At 34.8% G+C, this 26327-nt stretch overlaps 1 protein-coding gene and 1 non-coding gene across 7 annotated transcripts in view; one reads left to right on the top strand and one right to left on the bottom strand.

The window, feature by feature from the left end:
* RFX3 (regulatory factor X3) overlaps nucleotides 1–26327 on the top strand; it is a 293286-nt gene that overhangs the window by 144269 nt on the left and 122690 nt on the right. The window lies entirely within an intron of this gene.
* LOC118897618 lies at nucleotides 3612–3719 on the bottom strand. Its single transcript, XR_005020505.1, has one exon. It is a non-coding gene; the product is annotated as a U6 spliceosomal RNA (small nuclear RNA).

The raw sequence follows: 26327 nt of genomic DNA on the forward strand, positions 1-26327 counted from the left end.
GTACCATACTATTTTGATTACTATAGATTTATAGTATAGATTTGAATCAGGGAGAATGATACCTCCAGCTTTGTTTTCTTTCTCAAGATTACTTTGGCTATTCGTGTTCTTTTGTGGTTCCATACAAAATTTAAGAATATTTGTTCCATTTCTATGAAAAATGGCATTGGTATTTTGATAGGGATTGCATTGAATCTATAGATTGCTTTGGGTGGTATGGACATTTTAACAGTGTTAATTTTTCCATTTGGTTAGATGGTATATCCTTCCATTTCTTTGTGTCTTCTTTAGTTTCTCTCATCAGTGTCTTATAGATTCCAGAGTATAGGTCTTTCACCATCTTGGTTAAGTTTATTTTTAGAAATTTTATTCTTTTTGATGCAACTGTAAGTGGGATTGTTTTCTTTCTTTTTCTGATAGATTATTGTTGATATATAGAAATGCAACAGATTTCTGTATATTAATTTTATATCCTGCAACTTTACTGAATACATCTATTAGTTCCAATAGTGTATTGGTGGAGTCTTTTGGGTTTTCTAGTTAAGTTTCTATATATAGTATCCATGGGAGGAGGCAAGCCCAGGATCTTCCTACTCCACCACCTTGTCCCCCTCTCACCGCCCCCTCACTTATTTTTTGCATTTTCTGCTTCCAGTAAGGTGGATTAATAGATTATGTAGTCTAGATTTAATTAAACTAACTTCATGATATGGAAAAGCAGCTTAAAATTTTTCTAACATATAGCCTACGGATTGAAGATAGCACTAATATTGCAAGGAGAATCAAGATGACAGAATGAGCACTCCTCTAATTCTTTGACAGTCACATAGAAAATGTCTGTTTAGACAGTCACTGTCTAAATGATAAGAAGTTAGCTTCACAAGTTCTACATACTGAGAATATTTTTGACATACAGATTTATGTCCATTATCTTCAGTGATGAACCTCTCACCTAAGTACATTTTATGACATTAGATTAAATAATGAAGTTGCATCAATTAACAGGACATTTCATTATTTGATCTTTAGCTCTTTATAATTCCTACTTTTCTATATGTTTTGTAGAGTGTATACTTCTTAACATGTATGTAATTTGTAAGTAATTTTTTTAAGTAAGAGAGGAAAATGATTTAAAAAGTTTGCAAACTACTGAACTAATATGCTGCTTAATTACCATGCTATCACTTTCTATGAAGAAGGTGCTATTTACATACAATAAAATCCATTTAAGTATACCGCTTGGGACTTCCCTGGCGGTCCAGTGGTTAAGACTTCACCTTCCAATGCAGAGGGTGCAGATTTGATCCCTGGTCAGGGAGCAGATCCCACATGCCTCATGGCCAAAAAACCAAAACATAAAGCGGAAGCAACATTGTAACAAATTTAATAAAGACTTTAAAAGTGGTCCACATCAAAAAACTCTTTAAAAAAAAAAAAAGTGTACCGTTTAATGAGTTTTGGCAAATGTGTATACTTGTATAAACACCATCACAATCAAAATATTGAACATTTTCATCACCCCAAATAATTTCTTCATGCCTCTTTGCTCTCAGTTCCTCCCCTCCCCCATTTCCAGCTCCAGGGAAATACTGATTTGCTATCATTTAGTTTGTTATGTCTTTTCTAGAGTTTCAAATAAATAAAATCATGCAACAACATATAGTCTTTTGTGTTGGGCTTCTTTTACTCAACATAGTGATTTGGAGGTTCATCCATGATTTTATGTCTCTCAGTGGTTCATTCCTTTTCATTTGTGAATAACATTCCATTTTAACGATATATCAGAGTTTATTTATCCACTCACCTATTGTTGAACATTTGGCTTGTTTTCAGTTTTGAACATTCATATGTTAAGTCTTTGTGTGAACATATGTTTTTATTTTTCTTACATAAATACCTAGGGGTGGACTTGCTGGGTCATATGATATGTGCTCGTTTAACCTTGTAGCAACTGCCATACTACTTTCCAAAGTGGTTATATCATTTTATATTCCTACCAGCACTGTATGAGAGTTCTATTTGCTTGGCATCCTTACCGAACTTGGAATTATAAGTGGCTTTCATTTTAACCATGCTAGTGATTTATGTAGTGGTATTTCATTGTAGTTTTAGTTTGCATTTCTCTGATAACTAATGATGTTAAGCATCTTTTGTGCTTATTGGCCAACAGTATATATCTTAATAATTTAGTAACACTGATAGTTTAATTTTCTTCCGTTTATACTTTTACTTAAATCAGTAATTTGTGTCTATTTAAATAGATTCTTAAAATACACTTATATGAGTGTATTTTATGAGAATAAGAAAAGAGAAAATTTTTAAATGATAAATTATTTTAGGTCAGGTTTATGTTTTCAGTAAGAAATAAATAAAATTATACAATAAAAAGACAGGAGATCTTTTATTTAATTTAATTTTATTTATTAATTTTTTTAACATCTTTATTGGAGTATAATTGCTTTACAATGTTGTGTTAGTTTCTGCTGTGTAACAAAGTGAATCAGCTGTACGTATACATATATCCCCATACCCCCTCCATCTTGCATCTCCCTCCCACCCTCCCTATGCCACCCCTCTAGGTGGGAGATCAGGGGGCTGATCTCCCTGTGCTATGTGGCTGCTTCCCACTAGCTATCTGTTTTACATTTGGCAGTGTATATATGTCAATGCCACTCTCTCACTCTGTCCCAGCTTACCCTTCCTCCTCCCCGTGTCCTCAAGTCCATTCTCTACATCTGCGTCTTTATTCCTGTCCTGCCCCTAGGTTCTTCAGAACCACTTTTTTTTTTAAGATTCCATATATATGTGTTAGCATAAGGTATTTGTTTTTCTCTTTCTGACTTACTTCACTCTGTATGACAGACACTAGGTCCTTCCACCTCACTACAAATAACTCAATTTCGTTTCTTTTTATGGCTGAGTAATATTCCATTGTATATATGTGCCACATCTTCTTTATCCACTTATCTGTCAGTGGACACTTAGGTTGCTTCCACGTCCTGGCTATTGTAAATAGTTCTGCAATGAACATTGTGGTAAATGTCTCTTTTTGAATTAAGGTTTTCTCAGGGTTTATGCCCAGCAGTGGGATTGCTGCGTCGTATGGTAGTTCTATTTTTAGTTTTTTAAGGAACCTCCATACTGTTCTCCATAGTGGCTGTATCAATTTACATTCCCACCAACAGTGCAAGAGGGTTCCCTTTTCTCCACACCCTCTCCAGCATTTATTGTTTCTAGATTTTTTGATGATGGCCATTTTGATTGGTGTGAGGTGATACCTCATTGTAGTTTTGATTTGCATTTCTTTAATGATGAGTGATGTTGAGCATCCTTTCATGTGTTTGTTGGCAATCTGTATATCTTCTTTGGAGAAATGTCTATTTAGATCTTCTGCCTATTTTTGGATTGGGTTGTTTGTTTTTTGATATTGAGCTGCACGAGCTGCTTGTATATTTTGGAGATTAATCCTTTGTCAGTTGCTTCGTTTGCAAATATTTTCTCCTATTCTGAGGGTTGTCTTTTTGTCTTGTTTATGGTTTCCTTTGCTGTGCAAAAGCTTTTAAGTTTCATTAGGTCCCATTTGTTTATTTTTGTTTTTGTTTCCATTTCTCAAAAATATGGGACGCTTCACGAATTTGCGTGTCATCCTTGTGCAGGGGCCATGCTAATCTTCTCCATATCATTCCAATTTTTAGTATATGTGCTGCCAAAGCGAGCACTTATTTAATTTTAGGTATCATCTTGTCAGCTTGTATTAAGAAACATTAAGAAACATGAGAACCTATGAGTAAATGGTGTGCTAATTCTAATAAGTACGGTGTAGCTGCAGTGTGCTATGGACACAGCTAGACAAGATCAGTGAGCTACTGCGTGGTGAGTTCTTACTCACTGGGACTCAGAATCAAGGTAGAACGGCAGTCATGTGCAGTTCATCCTGACACAGGATTGACCATGAGAGTGTACTAATGTTACTCTGCGAGCACAGAAGAAACTGCCTTTCAATCTGACTGGGATTTAATAGCATTCAAAATGGAGGTGACAGTTTTGAAGAAAGATTAATAGTAACCTTAAATTTGCAGAACTTTCTATTTGGCCATAAGATTTCTTAACATTTAGGTAATATTTTAGTGACTCTCTGTAGAGAGCATGAATAAGTATTAGTCACTGAAGCTCATTGCTTGGATCATAGAGATTAATGGTTATAATACACATACTGCAAATATTGTGGATAATATATATGGGATAAATAATTTTTTTGTTTTAATTTTGTTCATGAACCTTGTATCATGACCATGATAAATTACATAATTGTTGTTAATGCTAATTTAAAGGCTGTGGAGCTGAAAGAGATCTTAAATGTCATATAGTCCCATGGTAACCTGTATTTTTAAAAAATTTAATTCATGATAAAATAAATGTAACATAAAATTTACCATCATAACCATCTTAAGGGTACAGTTCAATCACGTTAAGTAGATTCACATTGTTGTGCAACCAGCCTCAAGAACTCTTTTCATCTTGCAAAACTGAAACTCTATACCCATTAAACAACAACTCCTCATTTCCCCTGGTAACCTCTATTCTACTTTCTGTCTCTGTGAATTTGACTACTGTAGGCACCTCATGTAAGTGGAATCATATACTACTTGCCTTTTTGTGGTTGGCTTATTTCACTCAGCATAATGTCCTCAAGGTTCATCTATGATGTAGCATGTGTCAGAATTCCTTCCTTTTTAAGACTAATATTCCATTGTATGTATACACATTTTGTGGATCCATTCATCTGTTGAGACACTTGAGTTGCTTCCAGCTTTTGCCTGTTGTGAATAGTGCTGCTGTGAACGTGAGGATACAAGTGTTTCTCTGAGACCCTGCTTTCAATTCCTTTTGGGTATATACCCAGGAATGAAATTGCTGGGTCATATAGTATATTCTATTTTTAACTTTTTTGAGGAACTGCCATACTCTTTTCCACACCGGCTGCACCATTTTACATTCCTACCAACAGTACACAAAGGTTCCAATTTCTCCACATCCTCATCAACACTTGTCATCTTTTTCTTTTCAATAGTAGCCATTCTAATAAGTGGAAGGTGGTACCTGTAGTTTTAAAAGTCCGTTTCCTTTCTGTTTCTTTCTCTCCTCCTAGCCTTTCTCCTCCCCCTCCCTCTCCTTCTTTCCTCTTCACCTACTCCTCCCTCTCTTTCTCTCTCCTGTCTCCTCCTGATCTTCCCAGAACTGCTTTGAAGGAATGGGATTAAGAAACCTACGGCTTCACCTTCGCTCACTCCTTTTGTTAGTGAAGTGGTGAGGAGAACAGAAAAGAGAAAACGTGGACCTATTTGACTTTTTTATTTTAAGATTGAGGAAACTGAGGTCCAGAAAAATGAAGTGACTTGGCCACAGCCACACAAAACATTAAGACTAGAATTCCTAACTCTCTGTTTAATAGTTTCTGAAACTATATAGAGGTCAAAGAAATCTTAAGAGATCTTTATTAATTTTTTTCGGAGTAAGACTGTAAATTAGCTTTCTCAGGTTTATCTATTCTGTAGTGTAATATTTTCTAAAGTGTGGAATGTATATTCCATTGGGATGTGAAGTGATTTTAAATGGTCCAAGATGGACTTCAGGTGGTTATGGGAAAGAGATTTAAGAAAACATTGAATCACAGAGTGAGGAAATTACTCCTCCTTCCATTCTCTGTCACTTGAAGTAATAAACATGGTCAGTTTGGTGCAGCATATCTGTAATACCTCACAAATATTTGCTAATCTTCCCCCACTCCCATGTACACACTTAAAAAAAAAAGCAGGATTCAGACTCAGAGATAATAGGCAGCAATAGCTGGCTAGTATTAAATAACTGTTTTGATATCATTTATTTTTAGTGTATTGTAATAATGAAAGTTGGAAGGTATTAGTTTTCTAGTTCTTGTGTTATAAAAGTTTTTCAAGAAATTTTATAGTTGGGGAATTTGAAGAAACTGTCAAGTATATGAAAAGACAGGTGGTACAATGAAATGGCACGTATGTTGTCTTAGCGTAGGTAGTTAAAAAGCAAACTTGGATATGAAGATTTCAGTGCAAGTAGTTTATTCGGGGGATGATCCCAGGAAATGCCAATAGGTTATTGGGAAAGTGAGACAGGGAAGGGATTTTATCTAACAGAGATCATATTATTATACAAGTTACAACTGTGGCTAATCGGAGATGGATCACATTGGGGCAGTCTGGGAGCCAGTGTTATGCCACATCTCAGAGTTATTTCACCTGAGGGCAAAGGAAGCCTAGGGTATTTATATAGACTCCTGTCAGTCATTGGCCACTCACAGGTGGGGGTTAATTTCCTGACATTTCTGGCTGAAATGCAGGTGGGCAAAGAGGGTGCTAAGGGTCTGATAAATCTCTCAGATGCTGTAGTGTAAAGCTACACCAGTGTATGTTGAAGTGGTAAGGGTGAGTGTGTATGGCCATGGATTTTATAGCCATCTTTATAATTAGGCTCTAAAGTCTTGAAACTGAAAAGGAAACTTTTCTTGGTATTAAACATAGCCCTTCTAGTTGCTACTTACGTTTACCTTCTTAGATCCTTTTCTCAATGGGCAGAGTACTGAAGGTCTGTTTGTATAGTATTACTTTATCTAGTTGAATAAAGACTGTTATTAATTCCACCCCAGTAGTCTGTTCCCTACTAACCCACATTATTTTAGGCTTTCTTTGTTAAGTCATTTCCCAGTCATTTAGTAATTTATATTACTTGTTCCTGGACTTTCTCCAGCTTCTCTTCATCTTACTTAAGTTGATGAGCCTATTTTCCATAACTGCTTTTTCAAGATAATACGTTTATCGAAGTCTTATATAATTTACATTTCTGGCCACATGTAAAACTTCATAGTTTATTAATAATTCATCATCATTTGAATGGTAATTTAAATTTTAGTTATACAGATTACTGAAATTATCCCCAAAGCCATAGCATATCTATATCAATTATTTGATAGTTATTATAATGTATTTTGGAGCCATGTAAGTGGAAACACTGATTTAATCCTAAGTACTTTGTGCTAATATAAAGTTAAAATTAAACAATAGGAATTAACTGTGCTGCAAAAGAAATTGAATTGATTACATTATTTTGTAAGTATCTAAATTCATTTGCTTTATCTTCTTAACTCCATTGGCAGAAGAAAAAAAGTACTGTACTGCTGGCATTTTAAATAGAAACATCTGAAAAATGAAAGCCACTGTAGATTGTAAATAGGCAACTCTGATGTTTAGAGAACTAACCCTTGATAGCAACTAACAATGTCCCACTTCAGTGATATATATACAATAGGAAATAAATTGAATGACTTTACTTCTGATCAGTTTTTCCCTTAAGCAGAGTGAAATAATTCAGTAGTTATTTTGCTTCATTTAAAAAAGGATTTATTTTATGTTAATACACAATAATTTGAAGAATCTTTGTTTAATTATGTTCTTGGTCATCATTCCCACAGATGTTTTATGATGCTGTTGTGGCCACATATCATTATGAAAACTTAATAAACTACTGCTTCATTTTTATGGGGGAAACACCTACTCCTCCCCCTAAATTACACACACACACACAGAGGTATCTGTTCTCAGTTTGGAATTAATTACATTCTGTAATTGTGTTTTCATTATAGTCAAGAAATATTTTACATACATTTATTTTTTTGCCATTTAGTTTTTTGTGAGCTGCAATTTATTTACAGTGAAATACACGGATCTTAGGTGACACTATTCAGTGTGCTGTGAGAAGTGATTTTATCCCTATACCCATACTTTGTTCAGGATATGGGATATTTTTGTCATGCCAGAAAGTTTTCTGTGCCTCTTCCCAGTCCATCTCTGCCCTCCTCTGCCCTCAGATCAATCCAATTGTGTCTTAGGCACTTCTCATTTATAGATTATATATTATTAAGTTTTGTTTCATTTTTAAAAAGCCATGTACCTCACAGAAGAATTTGAAGTTAAAGAGTTAACAATTTATTGAATACTGTTTTGAACTATTGATTAGGTAAGGACTGAATATTGATGTTATGATTCTATAAAGCTCCAAGATAGATCACATGCTAGTCCCCAAAACAAACCTCAGTAAATATAAGAAAATTGAAATCATATCAAGCATCTTTTCTGACCACAATGCTGTGGGACTAGAAATCAACTACAAGAGAAAAACTGCAAAAAAACACAAACAGGTGGAGGCTAAACAGTATGTACTGAACAACCAATGGATCACTGAAGAAATCAAAGAGGAAATTAAAAAATACCTGGAAACAATGAAAATGAAAACACAATGATCCAAAACCTATGGAATGCACCAAAACAGTACTAAGAGCAGTACTATCGTTTATAGCGATACAAGCTTACCTCAAGAAACAAGAAAAATCTCAAGTAAATAACCTAACCTTACACCTAAAGAAGCTAGAAAAATAAGAACAAACAAAACCCAAAGTTAGTAGAAAGGAAAGAAACCATGATCAAAGCAGAATTAAATGAAACAGAGACTAAAAATCAATAGAAAAGATCAATGAAACTAAGACCTGGTTCTTTAAAAAGATACACAAAAGTGATTAACCTTTAGCTAGACTTATTAAGAAAAAAAGAATTATTTAACATAGTTTTGGAAGTTTTAGCCACAGCAATCAGAAAAGAAAAAGAAATAAAAGGAATCCAAATTGGAAAAGAAGAAGTAAAGCTGTCACTGTTTGCAAATGACATGATACTATACATAGAGAATCCTAAAGATGCTACCAGAAAACTACTAGATCTAAACCATGAATTTGGTAAAGTAGCAGGATACAAAATTAATGCACAGAAATCTCTTGCATACCTATATACTAATGATGAAAAATCTGAAAGAGAAATTAAGGAAACACTCCCATTTACCATTGCAACAAAAAGAATAAAATACCTAGGAATAAACCTACCTAAGGAGACAAAAGACCTGTATGCAGAAAACCATAAGACACTGATGAAAGAAATTAAAGATGATACAAACAGACGGAGAGATATACCATGTTCTTGGATTGGAAGAATCAACATTGTAAAAATGACTCTACTACCTAAAGCAATCTACAGATTCAATGCAATCCCTATCAAACTACCACTGGCATTTTTCACAGAACTAGAACAAAAAATTTCGCAACTTGTGTGGAAACATAAAAGACCATGAATAGCCAAAGCACTCTTGAGAAAGAAAAACAGAGCTGGAGGAATCAGGCTCCCTGACTTCAGACTATACTACAAGGCTACAGTAATCAAGATAGTATTGTACTGGCACAAAAACAGAAATATAGATCAATGGAACAGGATAGAAAGCCCAGAGATAAACCCATGCACATATGGTCACCTTATTTTTGATAAAGGAGGCATGAGTGTACAATGGAGAAAAGACAGCCTCTTCAATAAGTGGTACTGGGAAAAGTGGACAGCTACATGTTAAAGAATGAAATTAGAACACTCCCTAATACCATACACAAAAATAAACTCAAAATGGATTAAAGACCTAAATGTAAGGCCAGACACTATAAAACTCTTAGAGGAAAACACAGGCAGAACACTCTATGACATAAATCACAGCAAGATCCTTTTTGACCCACCTCCTAGAGAAATGGAAATCAAAACAAAAATAAACAAATGGGACCTAATGAAACTTAAAAACTTTTGCACAGCAAAGGAAACCACAAACAAGACGAAAAGACAACCCTCAGAATGGGAGAAAATATTTGCAAATGAAGCAACTGACAGAGGATTCATCTCCAAAATATACAAGCAGCTCATGCCGCTCAATATCAAAAAAACAAACAGCCCAATCCAAAAATGGGCAGAAGACCTAAATAGACATTTCTCCAAAGAAGATATACAGATTGCCAACAAACACATGAAAGGATGCTCAACATCACTCATCATTAGAGAAATGCAAATCAAAACTACAGTGAGGTATCACCTCACACCAATCAGAATGGCCATCATCAAAAAATCTAGAAACAATAAATGCTGGAGAGCGTGTGGAGAAAAGGGATCCCTCTTGCACTGTTGATGGGAATGTAAATTGATACAGCCACTATGGAGAACAGTATGGAGGTTCCTCAAAAAACTAAAAATAGAACTACCATACGACCCAGCAATCCCACTGCTGGGTATATACCCTGAGAAAACCATAATTCAAAAAGAGTCATGTACCACAATGTTCATTGCAGCACTATTTACAATAGCCAGGACGTGGAAGAAACCTAAGTGTCCATTGACAGCTGAATGAATAAAGAAGATCTGACACATATATACAATGGAATATTCCTCAGCCATAAAAAGAAACGAAATTGAGTTATTTTTAGTGAGGTGGATGGATCTAGAGTCTGTCATACAGAGTGAAGTAAGTCAGAAAGGGAAAAACAAATACCATATGCTAACACATATATATGGAATCTTTAAAAAAAAAAAAAGGTTCTGAAGAACCTAGGGGCAGGACAGGAATAAAGACGCAGACGTAGAGAATGGACTTGAGGACACGGGGAGGAGGAAGGGTGAGCTGGGCTGAAGTGAGGGAGTGGCATGGACATATATACACTACCAAATGTAAAATAGATAGCTAGTGGGAAGCTGCCACATAGCACAGGGAGATCAGCTCGGTGCTTTGTGATCCCCCGGAGGGGTGGGATAGAGAGGGTGGGAGGGAGACGCAAGAGGGAGGAGGTATGGGGATATATGAATATGTATAGCTGATTCACTTTGTTATAAAGCAGAAACTAACACACCATTGTAAAGCAATTATACTCCAATAAAAATGTTGAAAAAAAAAAAGAAAAAAAGAGAGAGCCCAAGTCAATAAAATCGGAAGTGAAAAAGGACAAGTTACAACTGATACCACATAAATACGAAGGATCATAAGAGACTGCCACTAAAAATTATATGCCTATAAATTGGGCAACCTAGAAGAAATGGACAGATTTCTAGAAACATACAACCTTCCAAGACTGAACCAGGAAGAAAGAGAAAATATGAACAGACCAATTACCAGTAATGGAAAAATATGTAGAGTAATTTTTAATACTCGTACTTTTTGACTTTATAAATATGTTATAATTTGGATTAATATGGAACTGAGCCCTATATATAGTTTACATGTACTCATTTGATAACTTTCTGGAGATCATTTAAAATGTTTTTGACTATTTCATGCCCTAACTGGCCATGTATAAAAATAAAAAAAATTTTTTTTACATTAAAAAAAATAAAATTTGTCTGTAAACCTAATTGTTCATTGATTCAGCCCCAAATTAGTCATCAACCATTTTTTTGACCCATATCTTTAGTCATTTATCTTTGGCTTCAAAACATTTTTACTTTTGCTAATGTAAAAGTATTCTTCACCTAAATAGTTATCTAATGTAATATGTTGACAGTGCTTACAAGGCCCCATCTTCTTACTTCTTTGGAAGCAGGCTTTCATGGTAGAATGTTTTTTCCTACCATTCCAATGAATTTTATTCCTTAAAATAGCATATGGGTGGAGCTATTAAATGAGAAAGTCATGAAGTAAAGAAAAATAAAATGCATTTATTTAGGAATAGTATGAGAACTGAACTTTCTTACTCCCTTTGCTATCACCTTCTTCTTTTTGCTGTTTTTCTCCCCTAATGTACCATTTGCCTGTGTGGTTTTTTTTTTCTTGTTGTTCATTGGCAACTCAGAGCTATTTGTTGAATTTCAGTTTGTGCTCGCCTCCTTTCCTTCATCAAATCCTCATTGAGGGTTTACTATGTTCCAGGCATTGTGATAGAGGATAAAGAAGAAACAGATATTGTTCCTGCCTTCATGGGGCTTGCATACAAAACACAATTCTCTCTCTCTCCTCTACATCAGAACTAGCCTTGTTTTTGTGGGGAAGTTACTTGTACTAAGATGTAAATGGTGGCAAAATACGAAATTTAAATTATCAACTACAGTGCTTAGGAATGGGCAAAGCATTAGCTCAAAGGGATCATTCTCCCTTGTGAGGTTCCATGCAAATCATCAGGCAAATGGTAAGTAGAGTTTAGATGTGCTTTCCCAACAACTGTTAAATTGACTGCAATATGTGCGACCAACATGCAGGGACAACTTGGTGGTTAGATCAATAATACCTTTTGTTTACTGAGTGAAAAACCATGGAGACATCAAAGAAAATCAATTAAGGAAATAAGATCCCTGTCCATTGTCCTGATAAGACCATTTGTTAAAACTTCAAGAAGGATAATGGTTCCTTAGTCTATCACTACAATTCTCTTATTTGTATTTCATAGAAATTGGCATTTTGAGGAGAGCAGTATTGGAGAAGTCAATAATTTTAAAAATCATTTTTGACTAAGAAACAACTTTAAAATTTATTTTAGACAATGGATGAATTTTCTTTTTAATTAACTCTCATAACATTGTTTTAATAGTTCTAACAAGTAGCTAACCATTATTCCATGTTATAGTATTTTCTTTAAATTCTTTCTACTCCATTTTTACTTCCCTCTAATTTGTTTTCAGATTCTAAAACTTAATATGTTTCTCTCAATTCTCAAAAATAAAATCGTGATCTTTCATATTCACTAAACTTTTTTCTTTTTTTATTTATTCCTTTGTTTTAAAAATTTTACCGAAGAACTATATGCAACACATTTTGTTAAAAAGGATTGAAATAGTATAGAAGCATGCAGACAGAATAAGTGAAGCTTATCTTATTGTCAGTCTTGTCATTGAGTACCATTATAATTTTCTTTCAACATATCTTCTGAAAAATTATATAATTCAGCCATATACCAGTTCAAAATTCTCTAAGCATAGCACAGGGAGATCAGCTGGGTGCTCTGTGATGACCTACAGGGGTGGGATAGGGAGGATGGGAGGGAGGCTCAAGAGGGAGGGGATATGGGGACACATGTATGCATATGGCTGATTCACTTTGGTGTACAACAGAAACTAACACAGTATTGTGAAGCAATTATACTCCAATAAAGATCTATTAAAAAAAATTCTCTAAGCTGATATCAGAGCATGAATAATTCAGTATTTCTTAAGAGTATGAAGTTTTAGAAATTTAACATACTATGTAATAAATTGCATTTTCACTTAAAGGCAAAGGTAAATAGTGCAATAATTTATACTAGTGGATTGGCAGTGTTGATTAATTACTATTTTACTAAAATATTGTATTCGCCTTTAAACATTGTAGTCACTATAGATAATTACTGAAAGAAACTTCGTTATTGTATATATCCTGGCCTCTTGTGAAATAGATTTTGGATTCTAGGGTTTGATAACAGTGTTCTCCTAATTTTCATTAGGCGATTTACCCAATGACTTTTGAGGTTCTTTTTTGTCCTTTGATATTTTTGTTTTTGATTTACTGTGTACCTTAAATATTCAAACTTTTACAAGAAGAATTAGCCTTTTATTTCCCCAAAGTCTTAAAATTTAGCAGGAAATTAAAGATTTTGGTTGGCATATATGTGTTAATTAGGGACCATTAATGCGAATACAGTTGAGGAAGGGGGAAGTGGTTCTGAGTGTATTTTCTTTTCCCTGGGAATCCTGAAAACCCATGGAGGGGGAAAACAATACCCATTTATTATCTCATAATTTCTATAAATCAGAAGTCTGAGTGGACTCAACTGAGTTCTCTGTTCTAGGTCTGAGAAGACTGAAATTAAGGTGTCTGTCACACTGGGCTTTTATGTAGTGGTCCTGGGGAAGAATTGACTTTCAAGCTCTTTCAGGTTGTTGGGGAGAATTCATTTCCTTCCTTTCAGTTACAGAGGACTGAGGTCTCTGTGTTCTTGCTGGCTGTCAACTGGGGTGTGCTCTCTGCTCCTAGAGGCTGCCCACATCACTTCTCACGTGGCCTCTCTTTCTGCAAACGTGCATGTTGAAGCGTTCTCTGCTTTAACTCTCTGACCTCCTCTTCTGCCACCAGCCAGAGAAGCACTCCAATTTGAAAGGCTTATGAGGATGGGTCAGTCCCAATTTTAAGCTCAATCGTGCCATGTAACACAATCACGGATGAGATTTCTCATCACTTTCGTAGGTTACAGGGATGCAGGTTTGGAATCGGAGAGATTTTTAGAATTCTGCCTACGATATCACTTCAAAAAATAGCATCAGTCTTCATAATAGGTCACTCATAACCAGTGAGCTAGGGGGAAGCATATAACTCACATATGAAAGGCCATTAAGGAGGCCTAAATTTTAAAATGAGATTTTTGCTGCAAAGGATATATGGTGAGATTACTGTGTTTGGGCAGTCTGGATGGGCAGACTCAGTGTTATACAGAATTCATTTCTCTCCCAAACAAATGCATAATTTCAATATAATCCAATCAAACAGGGTTTTCTTAAAAGTTGAAAAGCTAATTCTAAAGTTCATGGAAGAGAATATAGAAAAGAAGAGCTGTGAAGGACTTGTTCTACCAATCTTATAAAATACTACAAAGCTATAGTAATAAAAACTGAATGGTAACAGACCAGGAGTAAATAAACAGATCCATGTATAAATGAGAACTTAGTTCATGATAAATATACCCTTTCAAATTAAAAAAAAAGGATAATGCAGTAAATGGTATTGAGAACAATTGATTATCTGTTTAGAAAAAAATAAAGGTATACCTTTATCTTAATACCCAAAATAGATTGTAGAACTAATCAGTTTTAAAACTGCAAAACCAATAGAAACAAAATCAGGAGAATATTCTTTCATAATCTTAAAAAGGGGAAGATCATCTTACGTAGAATATAAAACATCACAAGGCTTATAGGAAGGGCGTTGATATATTTGGCCAAGTAATAGTTAACTAACACCATAAGCAGAGTTAAAGGAAAAATATATATTAAATACATCGGAGTAAAAATTTCATCATGTTTAACAAGATCCTGTAAATCATTAAGGGAAGACAAGCAATGCAATAGATAAATGGACATAGGATATGAATAGGCTATTCACACAACATGAGAAACCAATGGCCAGTAAACATATGGAGAGGATCAACTCTATAGAATGTTTGATTAAAAACTAGATGTATTCCTTCTTTATAGCACTTTTTTTATAATAGAAAAAAACTAGCCTGAATATTCATAAATAGTGGAATGGTTAAGTAAGTTTTATCTATACTATAGCATACTATGAAACCAATAAAAATAGTTGTACATGCATGTACACACAGACACGCATACATACACACTTGAAAAGAGCTCCAAGATGTATTGTTAAGTGAAGAAAAGTAAGTAGCAGGAAAACACATTATCTGTCACCTGGTTCATATATGTACTATTGAACAAAAAGGTATTTTATCAGATACATAAAATGTTCAGCTGTGTATTTTCCCTTATATTTAGGTTGGGCCCTGTGGCATATTCTGGATAGTAGTTTGTGAGTGTATTATTTGTGAGTCAAGGCATTTAGGAGCTATGATACCACCTCTACAATCTTTAGCTCCTCTAAGGCTACATCAGGATGGCACAGCTACAAAGTGGTAGAGCCTTGTTAATCAGAGTCTCTAAAGTGACCATGTGGATCAAGACCTCCTGTGTACCCTCCATTAGATGAGTAACTTAGGAGTTAAAGCACTGAGATTTGGGGGCTGTCTGTTGTTGCAGTTAGTGCTAACTCTTCTGCTCCTGGCTAGTACAGAGACAAAAATGCACATGAAGGTGAATTTATTGGTAGGACGTTGGAGGACTGCATGCCGTCCTACGGTTGGTTAATCAGGTTGGTTAGTCATTATGTCCAGGAACAGGAATAGCCAGAAGTGAGTGTGAGCATAAAGCAGGAGGCAATCACATTTTACTCTGGTTATTTCTTTTTGTTTGAATCTTACGCAACTGTATTTATGTATAAATTTTATTATGAAAATATTAGGATAAGTAAAATAAAATATAGCTAAAAAGTAGGTGATATGCCAAGTTTGCTTCAAAATTAACTTGACCCTTGCTATGGTAGTATTACGGCTACTACTCATTTTGTTTAGGAGTTTAGGTAACTAATAAGTTGATACAATGAAGAAGCTAATTGTTTTAATTTATGTATGAAATAAGTTTTCTAAAGTGGAAAGTCTTTTGGTGAGACTCTCATTATTAAAGAGTATGATTTATAGCATATGATATGTAGTATAGTATTTTTAATTTTCAGTCCTTTGCAGACTGCTTAATGATTTTGCTTTTTCCGAAGTCCACTATGTAGTTATTTTTTACTTACTAGTTTTCTGTAAAATTACTTAAATTACTTAAATGAATTCATTTAATAAGGAGAACCTTATATTTCTACCAGAAATGAAAAACTAGTATCCCTTGACATAATTGGAAGATAAACATAAAATTAAATACAGTAAAAATGAAATAATATTACATGATTTGGCTAACTGCTTTTGCTTGACAACACCCAACAGTGGGGCCTACTTTCCTTTAAAAAGTGAGATTGTTAGCCTCAGAGGTGGTAAAGACTGAGACCTTCTCCTTGACATATCAGAATGCTTTAAAAATAATTGAAAATGGAACAAATTCTTAGGATATGGTTCATAGTTATTTACTGTCTTGCCTATGTATCACCAGTGTCATTAATCCCACATTTGGGGAAACACTGGTATTGTAGAAAGAATTCTAGGATTGGATTCAGAATACCTAGAATCATGGCTGCCTGTCACTTACCATGTCTTTGGGTTGTCACTATGTCTTTGTACTTATGTCACTGTTTATAAAATGGGGGCAAAAATGCCTACCATCTTTAATTCATCTCAGAGTTTTTGTGAGGAACAAATGAAATAATATTGTATATCACTATTAATAATAGTTTTAGTACTAGTTTAACAATCGTATATAACTAAGGAATTCTGTTATTTTAAGTTACAGTGCTTTGACTACCAACACATAAGTTTAATACTTCATTCTCTTAGTTCCGTGTACTCCACCCCAAGGGAGTCAGCATCTCTCTTGCAAATGTGCTTCATTACCATAGACACTGGGAGCACGTATGAATCTGCATCTATGCCTTCTCACCAGGGAAGACATTTAAAGTGCATACTCTGATGGTCAGTCTAGAGTTGCAAAATGTATTTTATGCATAGCTAGATCTTCTGATGTGCTGCTTACATTTATTGATATTCTAAGTTTCTATAGTTTATTACTAGAGAGACTAGAGAAGCCTCCTATTCTAAAGACTTGTCCTAATACTGCAGCAAGATTGGTATACCGAGCTCATTTGCTCTTTCTGGTCACCAGAGTGTTGTTTAGTAAATTTCTTCCCCCAGAAATTATTACTTAGTTTAGTAGAATCTTAGTATTGGTCTGTCCTGCTGGACCCCAAGGGGAATAATGTTTAAGACAGTGTTGTAATCATGACAAAAAATGTTCCTCACTTGTAGGAAGTAGTTGTAACTTTGTTCTTTTTGACTCACAAAAATGGCTTTATATATATTTTATGTAATATCTATCAAATTTGTCATTGAGAAATCCTTATAAACTAAATCTATTCTGAGTCACATCCCTGCTACCAAAAACACTTCCCCTCTTGCCTTTGGAAACTTGCTTCACCTTTTCCAGGTAGCTCCTGCTCTTTGATGTTAATCAGGTATTTTTTGGGAGATAGATGGTAGGCAGGTAGGGATGATTTATTGAACTAATTCACTCCCAATTGATTCCCTCGTTTTCATATGGTCAGAAGTGCAAGAGAATGAGCCAGGACCTTAATCACTACATTATTAGCCTTCATATGACTCTACTTGAAGTCCAAGTGTAGCAGTAATGTTTACACTTTCATAATAACTTCTAGTTGTCTATAGCAATCACGTAGTTTTAGTAAATAATTCCTATACCTTTCATGTTTACCTCTAGCCCTGTTGAAGAAGCAGACTTTGTGATATTTGTTGGATTTGAATGTGCTAGAAGCATCATTTATTTACATAAAGTCTACTATGAGAAAAGTACATCCAAAAATCTGAGTGTTTCTGAAAAAAAAAAAAGGGAGAGCTACATAGTTTATAAGTGAGAGAGTTAAATAACACAGGGACAGTGAGTGAATTTACAATGTAAATGAACAAATTCCTTTTTTACATAAAATGAACTCTGTCATTTCAATGAACAATACCCTGTTTTCCAACAGTTCACATTCATCACATTCTTTGAAGTGGAGGACTACCAGTCTTAGAAGATTAAACAGGAATTTTGTAGTTATCACTGCATATCCCAGGAAGAACTTTGTAAATTAACATTAAAGATCTAGGGAAACGTCTTGTTCTTTCTCAGCAAACACAAGGAGAGACTTTAAATAACATTTTTTTCTAACCTGTCCTGTCACTTAACCATGCTCTTTGTTCACTGTGATCTTGTGATCATAATGTATAAACATCCGGTACCTGCAAATAACTTTCAGCATTCAAAATATTTGTAGGATTCTTTGTTGGCAAGATTTATTAAACAGTATTGTAATGTATAATTTACTTTACTTTTAACCAAGACTAAAAAAATGGCTTTAGGTTTTTGATTTCTGTTCCCATAACCCTGCCTGTAAAGGAAATTAGTTTTCCCCTTATGCTCTTTTCTTTTGTTGCATCTTTTCTTCTAGCAACGAGTACTCACACTGTACTCATTGAACTTTTTGACTTATCTTTCCTCAATCCCTTCAATTCCCTACAGTTTTACTGGTCCAGGAATATTGAATTAGTTCCGTTCCTTCTCTTTTCTCACAAGGTGGCTTTTCTAATTAACTCTCTGCTGCTACTCTGGATGTCTTACTTCCCCCCTGCCCTTTTATTAATAGCTGCTCCAGTGTAGATCCTTTTCCTTCTGCTTCACTTTTGGTCAGTCCCATAGCAGCCTCTAACATAGCTGTTCTAATATCCCATGTTTTTAATCTGCTAAGAGCTCTTTCATATCTCTTGTGGGTCTATTAAAGTCATCTTAATGCAGTTTTTGACAGTTCTCAGTACTAAGGTTTGAAATGTTTTGTGCCAACCACGTGTGTAAGGAATGCTTTTATACAAGAAAGGCAATGAAGATCTTGACATAATAAAGACATTTTTACAAAGAGATTAGTATTGTTCTTAGCTGACTAATAAGCTTAACAATTATAAATGATTTCATTTACTATTGAAAAGGATTTCTGTTTTGAAGTGTGATTCATTTTATTTTTCTTGAAGCACATCCAAAACAACATATTGTATAAATTTGTCCTGAAAATCTACTAACTGATTCTGTTGAACTAGCACATTTTCCTGTGGTACGTAGTTTGTTTTGGTATTCACTTCTTTTTATAAATAATAAGAATTATAAAAATTCACAAAAATAAGCAAATGCATTTGTAATACTACATTTGAATAGTAATAAGAAGTGCTTCCATTTAAATATGTATTAGTAAGACAGTTTTAAGTTGCTTAATTCATCTAGTGTATGAATGTAAATACATTGTTGCATATATTTATACTGGGGGATATTTTTTTTCCTTCAGATGACAGAGAATGGATAAATTTCTTGTATAGAATGTTGTTATGGTTTGACTTCATTACCGCCAACATTCTGATATGTACTAGGTAGTCTTAGAAATTAGCCCAAGGTCATTTTTATTAAATGAACAGTTAATTGTAGAAATTGTTGATTATTTCTGTTAATTCCACCTTTGTCCATCTCTTTTCAGTTCATATTTTCACCACTTTGTTGTTTATTAAAATTCAAGTGGTGAAAAATATTTGTTCATTCTCTTAGGAAACACTTTTGAGAATTTATCCTGGGAAAGACAATGAAATTAAGAGAAAATTAATTTCCTATAGAGTTTATTTAATCATCTCCTTCCTTTCCCCTGAGGACTTGGATAGGGTAAGCAGTAAAATGTGACAGTTTATAGATTTCACAAAGGTGGATGGAAAATACAGTTATTGGGAATAGTAATGACATGCCTACAGGATGCTAGTTTCCCCATATCTTTCAGCATTGCTAACCTCAGCAGTTCCTGCACTGCAGTATGGCAAATAAAATAAAAAATAAACTTTTCATAGATAACTATTTAGTAAATATTTGAATAGAAATTAATATTTAACATAAGGACAGTATAGAATAATATTTGAACAAATTTGAACCACAGTTAATTATTTAGGAAAGAGAAAATAGCATGCAACTTCCTTTTAAATTTTTACCTTTGGTCTTTAATGATACATTAAAGGGCATTAAAAGTAATCACATCAGTTCACTTTGGAATAATAAGCATTCCTTCGTTTTTGTTTTTGTTTTTGCTTTTTAATGAATACACATCCACATTTAGAAGATACTATAAACTTCACAAATATTCACTGGGCATTTCCTTTGCTAGGTGCAGGGCATTATTTAATACTGAGTGATAAATATAGTGTGTTTACATTGTGTTGGGTCTTTGAGAATATATCACAATATAAAAAATGCTCTACGTGTGCACTTCCATCCTGTGACTGGATTTGTAAGTCTCAAAGTTATTCTGTATACATAGCTCTCTTCCTGGATCCGAATAATTTTAATTTGAGGTAGAAAGGAGCATTTCTGTGGCTCTCCAATGCACGTTTACTAATAATAGAGCCCCACTGTCCCCTCCCCCCCACAAAGAAAAGAAAATCAAATAACCCTCAACTAAAAACTAAATAAAAGACTTTGAAGGACCTTAACTTTTCATTGGTGAAATGAGACATGTATACATAAGGTTGTTATTTTTCCTTTCTCCTTTCTTTTTCTTTTTTACCCCTCTTTTACTTCCTTCACTATCATTATACCCTTGAAAGAATACTTTCTCAAACTACAGGCAATTCCATCTCTCATCACTAAATTCTTTCAAAGGACTCTTTGGCCCAGTTTCTAATGATTAGTCGACAAACCATACTTACTGGATAATAATGAAAATTGTGTTACCTCTAAAATATGCTATAATTCAGTATTTTTAGTGTTTTTCTAGTTTCTATTTAAGTAAATAGGTCTTCTATTTACTTCATCAGTTCCTTAACTTGGTAGATAATGCAAAGAATTATGCCCTATTTTTATGCTGTACTGTAAAGTCTCAGTGTAATCAAGAGACGTATTTATATATTGATGTCCTGGATGAGTTAGCCAGCATCTATCCAGAATTCTTTTCCAAGATTCTTGACACTTTCTGAGTTTCATTTCTACTTTAATTACAGAATCTCATGATTTGAAGAAACCCTTGATGAACATTTATTGTGCATATTTATGGCTGAAGCCAAGTGGGATATAAAGATGAAAATTACACAGATGTAGAAGACAAGATTCATATTTTGAAGTATTTAAGAATGTCTCTCATTATTCAAGATGTATTATAATTATCATATATGCCTATGCCATGCTTTGTATTTATGTTTAATAGTTTTGGCTTCTCACAAAAATTCTTTATGATAGAGTAGATACAATTTTTATTTTACACACAAAGAAATTATTACTTAAAGAAGTGAATTGACTATCCCAATATATAAACAGCAAGTGTCAGCATAAAGACTTAAAATCAGTTCTCCTATTTCCAGATCGACTGAATATGCCACCACACCATATTGGCCCCAATGAAGGAAACCAATTAAGGACATTTGATTCTTTCAGTTTTTGCTTCACGTTATTTTGAAACTGTTCTTAGATGCAAAGACATATAAGATATATTATTTATTCTTGATAATTTTCTTGATGAAATTTCCCTCTTTATCTTTGGTAATATCGGTTGTCTTGAAGTCTACTTTGACTGATATTAATATAACCAGTCTTTCTTGTGATTGGTGTTTGCAAAAGCCTGTCTTTTTATATCCTTTTATTTTTAACCTGTCTTTGTATATTTAAAATGTGTTCTGGTAGAGAGTATATAGTTAGAGTTTACATTTTTACCCATTATGACAGTCAAGATTTAAATTGAGTATAATTATAGATATGGTTGCATTTAATTCTAGCTTCTTGTTATTTTCTGTTTGTTCCATTTGTTCTTCTTTTATTTCCTCTATTTCTGCCTTCTATTGGATATACTGAGTGTTTTCTATTATTGCATTTTATCTCCTCTATTGACTATCCTATTTTTTAATATGGTGTTTATATCTTTAATTGATCACAGCCTATGTTCAAGTAATACTACACTACTTAACATATAAGAATATTACAAAAGTGTGTTTTCATTTCCCTCTCCCCTCTTTTGTGCTATTTTTGTCATACATACATTTCATTTCTACATATGTGGTAAATAAACCCTGTTATACACATATTGTTATTTTTGCTTTACATAGGCAATTATCTTTTATAGAAATTAAAAGATGAGAAAACAAACAAAAAACCCTTTACCTACGAAGTTACCATTTCTAGTGCTCCTCATTTCTTTGTATAGGCCCAGTTTTCCATCAGGTATTATTTTTCTTTGGTCCAAAGAGCTTCCTTTGTGGCTACCTTCACTGGACGTCTGCTAGAGCAGGATGAATTCTCTCAGTTTTTGTCTGAGAAAGGATTTCCTCTTCATTTTTGAAGATATTTCACTGGTTGGAGGATTCTTGATTGAAATTTTCCTCTCACTGCTTTAAATATGTTGTTTGATTGTCTTAGGCTTGCATTATTTTTGACTGGGAAGTTTTCAATCATGCCAATACCTGTTGCCTTGTACATAATGCATCTGTTTTCTGTCTTGCTTAAAAATTTTTCTCCTTAATATGGGTTTTTAACACTCTAATTATGATGCACTTTGGTGTGGTTTTCTTTTTCTATACATTGGCATATGTTAAGCTTCTTACAGTGTTTATAGTTTTAATAAAATTTGGATGTTTCTACCACTCTTTCTTCAAATATATTTTCTGTTCTTCCTCTTCTTCTGGGACTATAGTTATACTATTTTAGACTACTTGATATTGTTCCATAGTTCATTGGTTCTCTATTCTTCATTATTTCCTTTTTTTTCTCTGTTCTTCAGATAGTTTTTACTGCTAGGTTTTCAACTTGACTTTTCTTCTGCATTATGTAATCTGCTCTCAATTCCATTCAGCAAATTTTTCATATCAGATACTGTATTTTTCAGCTCTACAAATTTGACTTGGTTCGTTATAGCTTCTTTTTTTCTCATCATGTTTGTGTTTTCCTTTAAATCTTAAGTCTATTTAGAACAACTGTTTTAATGTCTCTGTCTGCCACTTCATGTCTTCCATTTCTAGATTTGTTTCTATTGATTGATTTTCTTCCTGGTTATATATCACATTTTTCTGCTTCTTCATGTGTCTAATAATTTTTTTGGAACGCTGGACATTATGTTTCTTATGGTTTTATATGTCTGGATTTTGATGTCTTCCTTTAAAAGTGTTAAATGTAGTTCTGTATAGGCAGTTACTTGTGGATATTATCAAGGCTTTTCTTTCAGATTTGTTAGGACAGACCTAAAGTAGTCTTTATTCTAGACCTAATTTAGCCCTTCTGCTAAGGCTCGCTCTGCCCTTCTGGTGTTTCTGCAGAATGCCCTAGGTGTTCAATAAGGTCATGTCACTGTGGATGGTCAGAATTTGAACATCTCTGCCCCCTACACACGTGCAGCTTGTATTCAACATCAGACTCAAGGGGATCTCTGTGAACATTTCTGGATCTATTTCTCTGCTTAACTTCCTTTCTGATACTGCCCCCAAACTTCAGGTGACTCTGCTTTCCCAAATTCAGTATCTGTCTCCTCACCTCAGTGAGATCATGATGCTCTGCTTCGTTTCTCCATTCTTGCTCTGCACTCTGATTACATCCAGGTCAAAAGCTAAGATCATTATAGGGTTCACATTATTTGTTTTCCTTCTTTTTTTTTTTTTTTTTTTTTTTTTAAAAGCACTTTTCTTTTTTATAGCTACTTTATTTATTTATTTTATTTTATTTTTGGCTGTGTTGGGTCTTCGGTTCATGCGAGGGCTTTCTCTAGTTGAGGCAAGTGGGGGCCACTCTTCATCGCGGTGCGGGGACCGCTCTTCATCGCGGTGCGCGGGCCTTTCACTATCGCGGCCCCTCCCGTTGCGGGGCACAGGCTCCAGACGCGCAGGCTCAGTAGTTGTGGCTCACGGGCCCAGCTGCTCCGTGGCATGTGGGATCCTCCCAGACCAGGGCTCGAACCCGTGTCCCCTGCATTAGCAGGCAGACTCTCAACCACTGCGCCACCAGGGAAGCCCTTCCTTCTTTTAAAGAACACAATCTTACGATACATTTTGTTGAATGACTGAAAACATTGTTTTACATATTTTGTCTACTTATCTACTTGTTTAGTGGGGGGGGGAGGGCATTTCCAGTAGTATTTACTCCATCATGGCCAGAAGTGGAAGTCCTTCCATATATCGAGATATATATTTGATATAATAGATACAAGATATGAATTGATAAAGGATGTTAGTCACATCATCTCTTCCATCTCATTTTTTAAAAATAAATTTATTTATTTATTTGTTTTTATTTTTGGCTGTGTTGGGTCTTCATTGCTGTGGGAGGGATTTCTCTAGCTGCAGAGAGTGGGGACTACTCTTTGTTGCAGTGCGCGGGCTTCTCATTGCGGTGGCTTCTATTGTTGCGGAGCACGGGCTCTGCGCACGCGGGCTCAGTAGTTGTGGCTGGCGGGCTCTAGAGCGCAGGCTCAGTAGTTGTGGCACATGGGCTTAGTTGCTCCGCGGCATGTGGGACCTTCCCAGACCAGGATTCTTTTTTTTTTTTTTTGCAGGTTTCTTTTTAACATCTTTATTAGAGTATAATTGCTTTACATTGTTGTTAGTTGCTGCTGTATAACACAAAGAATCAGTTATACATATACATATATCCCCATATCCCCTCCCTCTTGCCTCTCCCTCCCACGGTCCCTATCCCACCCCTCTAGCTGGTCACAAAGCACAGAGCTGATCTCCCTGTGCTCTGCGGCTGCTTCCCACTAGCTATCTATTTTTTTCTTTTTTTAACATCTTTATTGGAGTATAATTGCTTTACAATGGTGTGTTAGTTTCTGCTTTATAACAAAGTGAATCAGTTATACATATACATATGTTCCCATATCTCTTCCCTCTTGCGTCTCCCTCCCTCCCACCCTCCCTATCCCACCCCTCTAGGTGTTCACAAAGCACCGAGCTGATCTCCCTGTGCTATGCGGCTGCTTCCCACTAGCTATCTATTTTACGTTTGGTAGTGTATATATGTCCATGCCACTCTCTCACCATCACATCTTACCCCTCCCCCTCCCCATATCCTCAAGTCCATTCTCTAGTAGGTCTCTGTCTTTATTCCCGTCTTGCCACTAGGTTCTTCATGACCTTTTTTTTTTTTCCTTAGATTCCATATATATGTGTTAGCATACTGTATTTGTTTTTCTCTTTCTAACTTATTTCACTCTGTTTGACAGACTCTAACTCCATCCACCTCACTACAAATACCTCCATTTCATTTCTTTTTATGGCTGAGTAATATTCCATTGTATATATGTGCCACATCTTTTTTATCCATTCATACGATGATGGACACTTAGGTTGCTTCCATGTCCTGACTATTGTACATAGAGCTGCAAAGAACATTTTGGTACATGACTCTTTTTGAATTATGGTTTTCTCAGGGTATATGCCCAGTAGTGGGATTGCTGGGTCATATGGTAGTTCTATTTTTAGTTTTTTAAGGAACCTCCATACTGTTCTCCATAGTGGCTGTATCAATTTACATTCCCACCAACAGTGCAAGAGTGTTCCCTTTTCACCACACCCTCTCCAGCATTTATTGTTTGTAGATTTTTTGATGATGGCCATTCTGACCAGTGTGAGATGATATCTCATTGCAGTTTTGATTTGCATTTCTCTAATGATTAATGATGTTGAGCATTCTTTCATGTGTCTGTTGGCAATCTGTATATCTTCTTTGGAGAAATGTCTATTTAGGTCTTCTGCCCATTTTTGGATTGGGTTGTTTGTTTTTTTGTTATTGAGCTGCATGAGCTGCTTGTCAATCTTGGAGATTAGTCCTTTGTCAGTTGCTTCATTTACAAATATTTTCTCCCATTCTGAGGGTTGTCTTCTGGTCTTGTTTATGATTTCCTTTGCTGTGCAAAAGCTTTTAAGTTTCATTAGGTCCCATTTGTTTATTTGTGTTTTTATTTCCATTTCTCTAGGAGGTGGGTCAAAAAGGATCTTGCTGTGATTTATGTCATAGAGTGTTCTGCCTATGTTTTCCTCTAAGAGTTTGATAGTGTTTGGCCTTACATTTAGGTCTTTAATCCATTTTGAGTTTATTTTTGTGTATGGTGTTAGGGAGTGTTGTAATTTCATACTTTTACATGTACCTGTCCAGTTTTCCCAGCACCACTTATTGAAG

The sequence above is a fragment of the Balaenoptera musculus genome, chromosome 6, assembly GCF_009873245.2.
Source record: "Balaenoptera musculus isolate JJ_BM4_2016_0621 chromosome 6, mBalMus1.pri.v3, whole genome shotgun sequence".
Classification (NCBI taxonomy): Eukaryota; Metazoa; Chordata; class Mammalia; order Artiodactyla; family Balaenopteridae; genus Balaenoptera; species Balaenoptera musculus.